Source organism: Mytilus galloprovincialis, chromosome 4 (genome assembly GCF_965363235.1).
Source record: "Mytilus galloprovincialis chromosome 4, xbMytGall1.hap1.1, whole genome shotgun sequence".
Taxonomy (NCBI): domain Eukaryota; kingdom Metazoa; phylum Mollusca; class Bivalvia; order Mytilida; family Mytilidae; genus Mytilus; species Mytilus galloprovincialis.
This window is the reverse complement of record NC_134841.1, coordinates 58,576,703-58,588,587: the sequence shown is the minus strand read 5'-3', so window position 1 is coordinate 58,588,587 and position 11,885 is coordinate 58,576,703. Positions and strand designations below refer to the sequence as shown.

General features: G+C 33.8%; 1 long non-coding RNA gene across 1 annotated transcript; it reads right to left on the bottom strand.

Annotated features, from left to right (window-relative positions):
• Positions 1–2,615: 2,615 nt before the first annotated feature.
• Positions 2,616–11,575, bottom strand: LOC143072541 (uncharacterized). Its single transcript, XR_012977226.1, has 3 exons — positions 11,470–11,575; positions 7,855–7,940; positions 2,616–3,382 (listed from the first exon to the last, which is right to left on the bottom strand). It is a non-coding gene; the product is annotated as an uncharacterized LOC143072541 (long non-coding RNA).
• Between the last annotated feature and the right edge of the window lie 310 nt (positions 11,576–11,885).

Below are 11,885 nucleotides of genomic sequence, written 5' to 3'. Positions count from 1 at the left end.
AATGACGGAATAATACCCACATGTTAAAACCCTGCCCAAGCCATGAGTGGTGGGGTGTCCTCCTCTTCATCTGTGCAGGCGGGCCACGTAGAGGCGGTCTACCTGCAACAAAAAACTATAAATTAATATCATCTTTAAATACTGACTCTTTCCTGTTGCAATTTTTCAGAATTTAATCTTGATAAAGAAAGAAGATGTGGTATGATTGCCAATGAGAGACAACTCTCCGCAAGAGACCAAAATGACACAGAAACTAATAATTATAGGTAACCGTACGGCCTTCAACAATGAGCAAAGTCCAAACCCCATGGCATTTTTAAATCAAAACCAAAAGTTTGCTCTCCGCAGAGTGAATACTGCTTTTAAAAGTCCCATTTTAACATAAATAAAGCCTCTGTTTTTTATTCAAACTATTCCAGAAAAAACAGATCTTATTGCCTATCGAATATAAACAAAGTTTGAAGAAAAGCTGTAATGACGGAATAATACCCACGTGTTAAAACCCTGCCCAAGCCATGAGTGGTGGGGTGTCCTCCTCCTCTTCATCTGTGCAGGCGGGCCATGTAGAGGCTGTCTACCTGCAACAAAAAACTATAAATTAATATCATCTTTAAATACCGACTCTTTTCTGTTGCAATTTTTCAGAATTTAATCTTGATAAAGAAAGAAGATGTGGTATGATTGCCAATGAGAGACAACTCTCCGCAAGAGACCAAAATGACACAGAAACTAACAATTATAGGTAACCGTACGGCCTTCAACAATGAGCAAAGTCCAAACCCCATTGCATTTTTAAATCAAAACCAAAAGTTTGCTCTCCGCAGAGTGAATACTGCTTTTAAAAGTCCCTTTTTAACATAAATAAAGCCTCTGTTTTTTTTTTCAAACTATTCCAGAAAAAAAAGATCTTATTGCCTATCGAATATAAACAAAGTTTGAAGAAAAACTGTAATGACGGAATAATACCCACGTGTTAAAACCCTGCCCAAGCCATGAGTGGTGGGGTGTCCTCCTCCTCTTCATCTGTGCAGGCGGACCACGTAGAGGCTGTCTACCTGCAACAAAAAACTATAAATTAATATCATCTTTAAATACCGACTCTTTCCTGTTGCAATTTTTCAGAATTTAATCTTGATAAAGAAAGAAGATGTGGTATGATTGCCAATGAGAGACAACTCTCCGCAAGAGACCAAAATGACACAGAAACTAACAATTATAGGTAACCGTACGGCCTTCAACAATGAGCAAAGTCCAAACCCCATGGCATTTTTAAATCAAAACCAAAAGTTTGCTCTCCGCAGAGTGAATACTGCTTTTAAAAGTCCCATTTTAACATAAATAAAGCCTCTGTTTTTTTTCAAACTATTCCAGAAAAAACAGATCTTATTGCCTATCGAATATAAACAAAGTTTGAAGAAAAACTGTAATGACGGAATAATACCCACGTGTTAAAACCCTGCCCAAGCCATGAGTGGTGGTGTGTCCTCCTCCTCTTCATCTGTGCAGGCGGGCCACGTAGAGGCTGTCTACCTGCAACAAAAAACTATAAATTAATATCATCTTTAAATACCGACTCTTTCCTGTTGCAATTTTTCAGAATTTAATCTTGATAAAGAAAGAAGATGTGGTATGATTGCCAATGAGAGACAACTCTCCGCAAGAGACCAAAATGACACAGAAACTAACAATTATAGGTAACCGTACGGCCTTCAACAATGAGCAAAGTCCAAACCCCATGGCATTTTTAAATCAAAACCAAAAGTTTGCTCTCCGCAGAGTGAATACTGCTTTCAAAAGTCCCATTTTAACATAAATAAAGCCTCTGTTTTTTTTCAAACTATTCCAGAAAAAAACAGATCTTATTGCCTATCGAATATAAACAAAGTTTGAAGAAAAACTGTAATGACGGAATAATACCCACGTGTTAAAACCCTGCCCAAGCCATGAGTGGTGTCCTCCTCCTCTTCATCTGTGCAGGCCGGCCACGTAGAGGCTGTCTACCTGCAACAAAAAACTATAAATTAATATCATCTTTAAATACCGACTCTTTCCTGTTGCAATTTTTCAGAATTTAATTTTGATAAAGAAAGAAGATGTGGTATGATTGCCAATGAGACAACTCTCCACAAGAGACCAAAATGACACAGAAATTAACAATTATAGGTAAACTTTAATAATAAGCAAAGCCCATACTGAATGTCATTTTTAAATTGAAACTTAAGTTTGCTCTCTGCAGTGGTCTGCTTTTACAAGTACCAATTTAACATGAAGCAGTTTTTTTCCAAAACTGTTCAGAAAAAAATTGATCTTAATGTCTATCAAATAGAAACATAGTTTTAAGAAAAACTGCAAAAAAATACATACAGGTTGGCTGACTCCTCCTTTCTGCCATGAATCCATCTTCTTCAGTCCAAAGTGGCAACATATATTAAAGAAAAGGCTGTATCTTGAACAAAAGCTATAAATAATTATCAACTTTAAATAGACACTGATTGGTGTTGCAATTTTCCGATTTAAAAAAATTTAATTTTAAATTAGAGCCAATTATGAAAATCTATATTGGTGCACCAGCCAACAAAATGGTAAATATTTTATTGAAATTTTTTCTATACAATTTCAACGAGCAAACTCATTTATACTCAGGAGAAACTATAAGTCTTGGGTCGAGGTCAATCCAAATTTAAAGGCATGATCATTAATCAATGCAATTATCAAAAACATGATTTCATCATAACACATCAATAAAGAGGTCAATAATGAATATGCTTTTTGAAGGAGCTAGTTCCAGTGGTCCCTAGTCCCATTCAACTTGGATATTTTGTCCAGGTGTAGTGTCTTCAGTCCACGTGCAGTGTTTTGGTCTTCAGTCCAAGTGCAGTGTTTTGGTCTTCAGTCCAAGTGCAGTGTTTTGGTCTTCAGTCCATGTGCAGTGTTTTGGTCTTCAGTCCAAGTGCAGTGTTTTGGTCTTCAGTCCAAGTGCAGTGTTTTTGTCTTCAGTCCAAGTGCAGTGTTTTGGTCTTCAGTCCAAGTGCAAGTGCAGTGTTTGTCTTCAGTACAGGTGCAGTCTTTATGCAATATATAGTATATACAGAGTAGAGATGAGTTAAATTATTTTCAATCAATATTTTCTTCACAAGTTAGTAAAATATATTACATTGTAATATATGGTCTATGACGTAGGATACACTAAGAAGTTAGTGTGCTTATAGGGAGGGATCCATGCTATTCCAATGTTTCGTTTAAAAAAATGGCATCCAACATCATAACCAGTTATAAAAAAAATGAAAAAGTTATCTTTAATTGACGTAAGCATGGCTATGGTTAATGTTATATAGGAAAAGTTTTGAATTTCTTTAAGTTATGTTATCACTTTATAGAAATGCTGAAAAGAAAAAATATTTATTAGAATTTTGTATGAAGAAACAAGATTAAGAGAAGGTCTACACATAAATTAACTCATTGAAATAAATATCTTAAATACCTAAATAATTATGATCAAAAATAATTCTAACTAGTTTTAAATGTTTTATAATTGATAATTTATAGTTTTATGCAAAACCAAATCATGAAAATTCAAGTCAGCTGACTTTGGATAAAACAATGATCAATGTTTATCATAAAAATCAATAACCTCAATGTGATTAGAGTTATCTCCCATTGAATACTGGTCTAAACTTCATGAAAACTACCACCGTTAGCTTTTAAAAAATGTCTTGTCTTTTCAATAACTTTTTTCAGTTCATAGTGATTAAAAACTTGAATATCCCTTATTTAAGGGCATACGATACAGTTTTGATCCTGTATTTACAAGTTCGTGAAAATTTGGATATAGGCTATTTTATACCTGATTAAATCAAATATGTAATAAAAAATATACCTTCATGTGCTACTTTTTGAGTAAAATGAGGTCGAAATTTTGTATATTTGCTCAAAATTCAGATTTGTGGCCGTAATTTCATTTTCGAAAGAAAGACATAACTTTTTTGTTATAAAAGATAAACACAAATTGTTTTTTGTTAAATAATCGGTAATATCTGTATTTGATAAGTATTCTAAAACATTGTGCATTTTTTATTCAGAAATAACTCATATTTATCATATGTTCATGAATTGAAGAAAATACGTCATTTTTTGCTGCATGTTTATCAAAATTTTAAAAAATCCTCTATTTACAGTTTTATAAAATTTGGGTCACATAATCTCCCTGCAAAATGAAACAAATTGCTGTTTTGAAAAATAGGGGTCCATGAACTCGTTTTCAAATTAAATCAGTTTGAATGATAAAAATCAGTCGAAAAATACATCTTTTCCCGATATGTCACAGTTTGACGTCGCGAAAATAACATTTTACATTAGCAACGTCATTACCTCCCCTGTAACTGTATCGTATGCCCTTAAGTATCTTGTGATAAGTCATCTTTCCTTTTCTGAATAAACATGCTAGCTCACAGATATATAAAAAAAACAACTTCTCTGGTTTAGGTCTAACTGATAGAATCTTAATATAGCAATCTTACATATAAAATGTATTTATCAAAGTTGTACAAAATGGAACATGTAAAATGTTGTTTGTTTATAGTTAACATGTGTTTGGTTAATTATAGTAAGGTCGGTTCAATTGGAATATTGAGTTTATGCACGAGTGAACTCAGGTGGTTTAAAGTCTTTCGAGCCATTGCAGTCAAAGTGTACATGTGGTAGCATTTTGCAAATTAAATAATATTATTAATCATATTATTTATTTTCAGATTTGTGGACCACAAGTATGGGGAAACCAGTACAAGCGGCTTAATAGCTATATATATATACATTGTATATATATGAACTTTCAACAATATTATACTCATATTTATAATAAAATGTGCGCTTGTCTCTGCAAGTGGCGTCTCCCATGTAAGAGTTTGTGGTTATTTAATAAATATTTTATGTTCGTTTGAGTTTATGAATTAGAATTTAAGATCAATAGCTTATGGCATAGTTTTATCTGTTTAATATTGAAAACCAATTAAAGATTTGGAGTCTGCACAAAGGAAAGACAAGAGTGCACACGCTGAAATGTCTCGCCTTCTATACTAATCATTGATATTATGTTGATAGTCCTAAGTATAAAGCTTTATTACAACTGTCTCATAAACTTAACATTAACCAAGATTAGATAACTAAACAAAGACCAATGAACCATGAAAATGAGGTCAAGGTCAGATGAACCATGCCAGACAGACATGTACAGCTAACAATGCTTCTATACAACATATTTAGTTGACCTATTACTTATAGTTTAAGAAAAATAGACCAAAACACAAAAAATTAACACTGTGCAATGAACCGTGAAAATGAGGTCATGGTAAAAAGAAACCTGCGCTACTGACATAGAGATCATAAAATATTTCCATACACCAAATATAGTTGACCTATGGCATACAGTATTAGATAAATAGACCAAAACTCAAAAACTTAACTTTGACCAATAAACCATGAAAATGAGGTCAAGGTCACATGACATCTGCCCCCTAGACATGTACACCTTGCAATCATTCCATACAACAAATATAGTAGACCTATTGCATATAGTATGAAAAAAACAGACCAAAACACAAAAATTTAACTATAACCACTGAACCATGAAAATGAGGTCAAAGTCACATGACATCTGCCCGCTAGACATGTACACCTTACAATCATTCCATACAACAAATACAGTAGACCTATTGCATATAGTATGAAAAAAACAGACCAAAACACAAAAATTTAACTATAACCACTGAACCATGAAAATGAGGTCAAGGTCAGATGACACCTGCCAGTTGGACATGTACACCTTACAGTCCTTCCATACACCAAATATACAAGCCCTATTGCTTATAGTATCTGAGATATGGACTTGACCACCAAAACTTAACCTTGTTCACTGATCCATGAAATGAGGTCGAGGTCAAGTGAAAACTGTCTGACAGACATGAGGACCTTGCAAGGTACGCACATATCAAATATAGTTATGCTATTACTTATAATAAGAGAGAATTCAACATTACAAAAAATTTGAATTTTTTTTTCAAGTGGTCACTGAACCATGAAAATGAGGTCAAGGACATTGGACATGTGACTGACGGAAACTTCGTAACATGAGGCATCTATATACAAAGTATGAAGCATCCAGGTCTTCCACCTTCTAAAATATAAAGCTTTTAAGAAGTTAGCTAACACCGCCGCCGCCGCCGCCGTAGCCGCCGCCGGATCACTATCCCTATGTCGAGCTTTCTGCAACAAAAGTTGCAGGCTCGACAAAAAATGACTGACTAAATGGGTAAAACCTATGTAGCATGGGGTGTGATAATAATAAGATTTTTTGTGTGAACCCCTAAGGTTCAAGCATATTTATAAGTTAGAAATATAGTCTATGGAGGAATATTCGAAACCTTAATTATTGTTCGTTCGGAACATTTATTCTTCTTATCTGTATTAGCTTCCTGTAATTAAGAGCACCTTAAAAATTGGCAATAAAGAAATTTATACAGATCACTTTATATCTGCTACATCATGTATATGGTAATGAATGATATAGTTGATAATCTATATAGAAAAAAAATAGATTCCCATACGTATAATTCTTAAAGAATAATAAAGATTCAAAACATGGACACATGTACCTCAGTCTTTCAAAAATTCTTTAAATTAATCTAGAAATAATAAATGAGGCATTGTGAAATGGTCAACCAGTAGGAGACATTAATTGATGTTCCTTACGACTGATCATCAATAAGTGTAATTCTCCAACAAGACCCATTGAGAGATTACATGATCTAATATACAATAATTTTTGCATCTGTCTGTCTTATTAATAAATATGTGAGATAGGTTCAAATGCAAAGAAAACATTTAAAAAAAACCACAAAAAATAGACATGTCACATGATAATAATCAAACAGAAAAACAGGCTCCTGATATGACAGGATATTAAGTATTCATTGTGTGTTAATTTGTGTTTTTTTTTTATTGAGTAAAGCCTTCCAATTGATATTTTATAGTGTGTCTTTCTATGTTGTGATGTTGTACTATTGTTTCAGAAAAGGGAGAAGGTTTGGAACCATTAAAATGTTTAACCCTGCTGCAAATGATAGCACCTGTCCTAAATCAGGAATCTGATGTAAAGTGGTTGTCATCCATAAAATTGAGAATGGAAATGGGGAATGTGTCAAAGAGACAACAACCCGACCAAATAAAAAACAACAGCAGAGGGTCACCAACAGGTCTTCAATGTAGCGAGAAATTCCCGCACCCGGAGGCGTCCTTCAGCTGGCCCCTAAAAAAATATATACTAGTCCAGTGATAATGAACGCCATACTAATTTCCAAATTGTACACAAGAAACTAAAATCCATACATGTTTCTCGTTTTTTATATAGATTAGACCCTTGGTTTTCCTGTTTGAATGGTTGGACCCTTAATAGCTTGCTGTTCAGTGTGAGCCAATACTTTGTGTTGAAGGGAATCAAGGTGTAATATTACCTCTACCAATAAACACCATAGAAGTGTCATCCATTGGTAGTAGTTTGACTATTCAAACTGGTAAAAATGAAAGCTAACACCATCCAGAAACGAACTAATGAAATAAACACATCCCTTATCTCCCTTCTTTATATTTAACACCACTCTCGACATGCCATAATTATCCTATTATTACAATAAAAAGAAAATGTTAGCCTCCACATACATGGTAATGAAAATACTGAGATTTAATTTACAATTCAGTTAAAATAATTAGCAAAAAAAAGTTCTAAGGTTCACGTATTGACTTTTTTTTTTTAAAAGCAACTTGTCAAATCATTTATCATTATAAATAAAAAGCTGACTATACCTAGGGCTACCATAATCTGGCTCTCCAAAATACATCTCATTTCCAAGTAAGGTGACTGCAGGTTTTAGTCATATCATATTCAAGAACTGAAATGAGATGAACAACATAGGTCAATGAAGTAAAATCAAAGCACCAAAGGGTGCTATAGGCAGTTAATCAAAAACCCAAAGGCAAACTTGGCCACGTTCAGATGAATAGTGTAAAGAATTAGTCAAAATATTTAACTCAGGCATTGTTCTCAGCTATTTCTAAAGTATCAAATAATGCTTGTACAGTAATGTTTATGTTATGCAATCCTACCACTTTCAAAAGTTATTTCCAATTTATATTGATAAAGATTCAATGTCTGAGATAATACACATACACTGTCCTATGTTAGGGGAGAGTTTTGTGCCAGTTAAGATGTTTAAGCCACCACATTCTGTATGTACCTGTCCATAGTGAAGACCCATTAATGCGGTGATTGTTGCTGTATATCACATTTATTTTTCATAATTGTTTTGTACATTTTTTTAAATTTTATTAATTTCTTGTGTATACTTCTGATTTTAGTATGATGTCCAAGTTATTGTAAATGCTCTTTTGTTCCAACGTTGGAAAGTTCCAGGCGGAAAGAACTAACTAGCCGAAAAGTTCTCCAGAACTTATTAACTACATTGTAGTTACTTTGTTCTTCCTCTGGTTTAAAAGTTCCACCTGAACAAGTGACTAGTTGAAATAGTTTACATTTTATAATAAGAGAGAATTTAACATTACTAAAAATAACTTTTTTTCAAGTAGTCACTGAACAATGAAAATGAGGTCAAAGACATTGGACATGTGACTGAGGGAAACTTCATGACATGAGGCATCTATATACAGAGTATGAAGCATACAGGTCTTCCACCTTCTAAAATATAAAGCTTTTAAGAAGCTAGCTAATGCCCCCCGTGGCCCCTGGATCACTATCCCTATGTCAAGCTTTCTGCAAACAAAAATCGCAGGCTTGACAAAAATCAGTTGAAAAAGGCTCAACTCATCAGATGGACAAAAATACAAATGGATGTGGCCGGGTATTTGTACATCCCAACAACAAAAAGACACTAGGAACAGATCTGAGAGTACTCACAGTTAACTGACAGCTAGTTCAAAGCCACTAACAACTAATAAAACAAGAGGCTCTCAAGAGCCTGAATCGCTCACCTTAATTCTTTTGGTTAAATCTCTCATCAATGATTATTTTGGCTTTTCAATTTATTTAAATGTTTTTGGATCGTCCTATTTTCTTCAAAAGCCAAAAAAAATAATCATTTTCTCCTATGTTCTATTTTAGCCATAGGAGCTATGTTTCTTGACATACAAGGAAATAAAATATAAAATTTATACTAGATACTCTGAAACTCATTTAGCCTAAGTTTGGCTGAAATTGATACAGCAGTTTCAAAGGAGAAGATTTTTTAAAGTAAGTCAACATGATGAACAAATTGTGAAAAATGTCTTTAAAGGGCAATAACTCCTTAAGGGGTCAATTGACAATTTTGGTCAAATTGACTTAATTGAAGATCTTACTTTGCTAAACATTATTGCTGTTTACAGTTTATTTCTATCTATAATTATATTCAAGATAATAAACAAAAACAGCAAAATTTCCTTAAAATGATCAATTCAGGGGCAGCAACCCAACAACAGGTTGTCTGATTCATCTGAAAATTTCAGGGCAGATAGATCTTGACCTGATAAACAATATTACCGAACATCAGATTTGCTCTAAATGCTTTGGTTTTTGAGTTATAAGCCAAAAACTGCATTTGACCCCTATGTTCTATTTTTAGCAATGGCGACCATGTTTGTTGATAGATCATATCTTCGGATACAATTTACAAACTAGATACCCTAAGGAACATTCAGTTAAAGTTTGGAAGTATTTGGCCCAGTAGTTTCAGAGGAGAAGATTTTTGTAAAAGATTACTAAGATTTACGAAAAATGGTTAAAAATTGACTATAAAGGGCAATAACTCCTAAAGGGGTCAACTGACCATTTTCGTCATGTTGACTTATTTGTAAATCTTACTTTGCTGAACATTATTGCTGTTTATAGTTTATCTCTATCTATAATAATATTCAAGATAATAACCAAAACAGCAAAATTTCTTTAAAATTACCAATTCAGGGGCAGTAACCGAACAACAGGTTGTCTGATTCATCTGAAAATTTCAGGGCAGATAGATCTTGACCTGATAAACAATATTATCCCATGTCAGATTTGCTCTAAATGCTTTGGTTTTTGAGTTATAAGCCAAAAACTGCATTTGACCCCTATGTTCTATTTTTAGCAATGGCGACCATGTTTGTTGATAGATCAAAACTTCGGATACAATTTATAAATTAGATACCCTAAGGAACATTCAGTTAAAGTTTGAAAGTATTTGGCCCAGTAGTTTCAAAGGAGAAGATTCTTGAAATAGTTTACGACGACGGACGACGACGGACGCCAAGTGATGGCATAAGCTCACTTGTCCCTTCGGCTAAGACTAAATTATCAATCTGCACACATCCATTAGTGTAAAGACGTCATTAACAGTCAAGAGAAAAAAACATGACCTTGTGCAATGCCAAGATACAGGTATCGATAGATTGTAGATCCATTAATGTGTATATATATGTATATATATATATATAACCATTGAAGTATTATATTGACAGGAACTAGTACAACCTGACTTCAAACAATTCATCTGCGAAGGCCGGGCGCAATTTAAAGACTTGTTAATTAGCATGAAACATAGCACATTATTTACACACCAGCACATGGCGCCCTACAATATTGTCATCTTCGGTTGTTTTCGTGATTACAGAAATAAACGAAGAAATTGAAAGTTGTGATAGATTTTTAGGAAACAGCAATTGGCAAACCTCAGCAGATTCTGTTTCCCTACATCAGCATGTGTGTGCCAATAGAGTGATTGATGGATTAATGCAAGTCATCATTTACTCTATAGAAAAACACAGACAATGGAAATTTGTACCAAATTTATTGAATAAATAAATTGGGATATACCATTTTCATTGCTGCAATGTGGGTCATTTAGACACACTCAAGTGTAAACAAACTGTGTGGCATGATTTGTATAATAAAGTATCATAAAATTGAGCTGTTTTCATTAAGAAACACATACAAACATATATATATACGTTTATCATACAACTCAAAATGTAAACAACCCCTAAAATACACAAATAAAATTGTTATTGAATACACGGTTTCCGCTGAGTTTGTCAGTTGGTATGACTGACATTAGATAAAATAAAAATAGATATGTCAGTTGATAAAATATTCAATAGTTTTTTGTTGGTTGAAATGTCTGAAATGTGATGGGATTATGCAGCACATGTATCCCTTCACCAGTAAGTTCACTGGCTCAGTTTAGAATATACAGTGGCGGATCCAGAACTTTTCCTAAAGGGGGGGGGCCGCTGACTGACCTAAGAGGGGGCCCGTTCCAGTCATGCTTCAATGATTCCCTATATAATCAACCAAATTTTTCCCACGAAAGGGGGGGCCGGGCCCCCAGCCCCCCCCCCCCCCCTGGATCCGCCTATGATATAGACTAGAGTTGAGACTAAATGTGTACAAACCTGACATCTAACTGTGTTGTAGAAAATGTGATCATCAACAATTTATTTCACAATATATATGCATTAATCCAAATTCACATCCATTCGTACGGTCTCAATAGAAGAATTTCCCGCGGAAATGTCATGTGATATAAACATGGAATTGTCCACACCGATACACGAAATACGTAGAAAAAGAATTGTGGACACAGCAATAAGATCAGATTTAAGACCCTCATGAGCTCGGTGTTAATTTAAAAATAAGTAAAAATCAATTATTTAATAAATTTGCTCGATTAACCTTAATTTTTGAAGTTTAAAATTTGCGTCTATCGAGTGAACCTTTAGTCTTTAGTCTTTAGAAGTGTCAACTTGACACTATAATCTCTATCTGTAATTTAGATCACTCTGGTAATTTTATGTCGCTATTGTATAAA